This window comes from Vigna radiata, chromosome 3 (genome assembly GCF_000741045.1).
Source record: "Vigna radiata var. radiata cultivar VC1973A chromosome 3, Vradiata_ver6, whole genome shotgun sequence".
In the NCBI taxonomy this organism is placed as follows: Eukaryota; Viridiplantae; Streptophyta; class Magnoliopsida; order Fabales; family Fabaceae; genus Vigna; species Vigna radiata.
Window position 1 is genome coordinate 10,468,117 of NC_028353.1, and position 3,515 is coordinate 10,471,631.

The window sequence follows — 3,515 nt, forward strand, 5'->3', positions numbered from 1 at the left end:
AAAACTTAAATTTGACCATTGCGAAGCAGAGGGCCGATAACAAAATTAAAACCTGGATTTGACCATTGCCTTGTAGAGGGCCAAAATCGCAGAAGAAAAACATAAATTTGACCATTGCGAAGTAGAGGGCCGATAACAAAAGGAAAAACTTGAGCTTAAGGTGCCAGGCGAACTGGGCTTTGGGTGCCAGACAAAACTGGGCTTTTGTGGGCCAGGTGAAAGCTTATGGGCCAGGTGAAACTGGGCTTAGGGGCCAGTGTGAAAACTGAGCTTATGGGCTAGGTGAAACTGGGCTTAGGGGCCAGGTGAAACTGGGCTTATGGGCCAGATGAAACTGGGCTTAGGGGCCAGGCGAGCTGGGCTTATATGCCAGGTGAAACCGGGCTTAGGGGCTAGTGTGAAAACTGGGCTTATGGGCTAGGTGAAACTGGGCTTAGGGGCCAGTGTAGAAATGGGGCTTTGGGGCCAGCGTGAAACTGGGCTTAAGGGCCAGGTGAAACTGGGCTTATGGGCCAGGCGAAACTGGGCTTAGTGGGCCAGTGTAGAAACTGAGCTTTCAAACTTTGAAATTCTTGAAATTTGTAATTTTGTGAAAATTTTGTTTGACAGAAATTTGATTTTTGAAAAGACACCAAGGCATTGAAACCCTTCATTGCAAAGTGTTGAAATTTTGATGCTACTCTTTTTTGTATTTTTGAAGGAGGATTCGACTACCACTCATATGAATGATGAGGGTTTCAATAAAAAAAAAACTTTCTTTTTCATGGATTCATGCACATATGAAAAGCATTTGCTTTGTTTTGTGCTTTTTTTTTTTGCTTGAGTCAATCGTCTTGCTCGCAATCATCAAACTGATTTTCATTTTCAATATTTTGTGAAAGTGATAAATGTCTTACATCTGAGGTTTAAACTTTGAGATTATTACATTTTGACTTTTCTTTCGGGACATCAGTGCACACATGCTTGAATTTATTGGCAAGAGGATGGTTTTGAAGAGAATGAGAGTTGTTTGGAATGGTTTGGAAGACTGGGACCGACACATGGGTACTACAATCCTCAAAGGAGATGTAATATGTGAGTGCTAAGACGAAACAAGATATACCAAAATTTTTTTGCCCCGGTTTAGTGTTTGGGAAAATGAGCATAGGGTTATGAATCCATGAAAATAAGGGTGAACAAATCAAATGAGACTTGCAAATCTGCCCCAGTCTTGGGATCATGGGTTGATGAAAAATTTGTATGAGACTCACAAAGCTGCCTTAGTCTTGGGTCATGGGTTGATGAAAAATTTGTATGAGACTCACAAAGCTTCCCCAGTCCTTGGTCATGGGTTGATGAAAAATTTGTATGAGACTCACAAAGCTGCCCCAGTTTTTTCCTTGGCAAAGGGTTCCATTTGGAAGAGGTAGTGGGCATGAAAAAGATCGGCTAAAAGGACGACCCCAATTGGTTTGATTTTCTTTTATATGCTTCTGGCTAGTTGGCAAGGAGATCCCCTCTACCCGAGACATTATCTTCTCTTTTTTTTTATATTCATTCGTTTACAACTTTTTTTTTACGACACATTGAAAGTCATTTCGCCTTATCGTAAAATTGAGCAAACATTATCCAATTTGTGTGGGCTTTATTAGGCTTGTAACATAGCTAGGGGCTAAAAGGTATTTCAAAAAAAGGATATGAAGGCCCAAATGAATGTTTGTTGGTTATATTTTTTGAAACAAGGGTTATCATTTAAGTATTGCATCAACTTTTTGACTTTTTGAGCACTTTGGTTTTTTCTTGAACTTNGATTTTCATTCTTTTTGCTCAACATCACTTTGTGATTTTTTTTTTGTTTTTTGTGTATTTTTTGTTCACTCTAGATGAATTCTCTTCGATTAATCATTGAGTGCTCTTCATTTGTATCATGAGTTGACTCTTGCCTGATGGAAACCCTTGCTTGGGGATAATTTTGAAAAAGAATTTATTTTAGGCTCAAACGGGGTGATAATGGATATAATTTTTTGCTTTTTGGATAAAGAAAGAAGGTCACACATCATTTCAAATTCTGATTGCTTTATTTTCAAAAGATTAATTCTGCGACTAGACGACCTCAACATGATTCGTTTTTTTTTATTTTTCCTTTCTAGACTGCCCTTTCAGGTTTTCAATCTAGTGGAACTTTTTTTCTTGTTTTGTTTTTTTCTTCCTTTTTTTGGTCCCAATGGATTCAGGGATCACCTTACTAGCGCAAGCGAGAAAACTTTTGGTTAGGCCAATCTACCCCTGTGTAAAGGTTTACTTTGTAACTGAGGGTAGTGACAATATTTGTTGGGAAAGATCCTTTGTTTTGGAAAAGTGAAGGGTGAAGGTCTTCAAGCAAGATGTGCACAAACGTCTTAAGAAAAATGTCAAATTGTTATTTTTGATTAAATATTTGACCTCGGAAAAGTCTGACACTGCAACTTTTGTTTTTGATATATCATTTTTTGTTATTTTCGAAAAAAAAAGAGTTTGAAGATTCGCAAGAAAGACAAGTGACTCAAGATATGCACAAGATGCGTGATTTTATCAAACGAAAATGAGGGTTAGAAGATTGCACACATCTCCCTTTGTGCCCCTACGGAGGTTCGACACTTAAGATTCAAGGTCAAGTATATGTAATCTCACAAGGATGGTTCCCTGAGCCTAAAGATCAATGGTTACTAGAGCTATGGCCCCCAACATAGCACCTCCACAACAATCGAGTAATCAACTAGGTGTGAAGATACAAATGAAGAGAACAAACTCTAGTTGGGGTTCTCACGATAGCCAAACAGGAAGAATATCCCAAGTGGAACCGCTACACAACCCCTCTATTTTTAAGCTATACTCAGACCCGGGTATAGGGCCCCACTCATGATATGCATAAAGTGTGTGTGTGAAGGGAGAATGCAATGCACCCAAACCCTCACCTGCAAAACAACCAGAAAAATTCCCAGGCAGATAAACATGTTTTCTACCCTAGGGTTCAATATCAAGACAATTCACACGCAATTATTTCAAAAATCAAACATAGATAAAGAAAAGGGGAAGAAAAACACAGAAAAACCACATCGAATTCGCGTATTTAATTAAGTGGCCTGACTCTCTAGTGTCCCCAGTGGAGTCACCATCTGTTGCAACCGGAATCGTGACGGCACGACGATCCAAAAAAGAAAACATGTTTTGGAAAAGAGATTTGGAGTCGCCACCATAGTTTATTCTGGAAAACTACGGAAAAACCATAAAAAGGATAAGGCTTAGTCTATGAAAACCGGATTCTGGTTTCGGGAGTCGGTTACGTGTAGGGAAGGTATTAGCACCCTACAATGCCTGCCTTAAGGCAGTACCTTTAATTAAATGCGCAAACTTGATGTGGTTTTTCAAAATGTTTAATTATCCCTGAAAATAAAATTCTAAAGAAACAAAAATATTTTTTATTTTTTGTGCCCGACAAGGATTGACCTTGCTCCTACGTATTCTCAAAATGAGAAATCAGGGTTACGTAGTTCTAG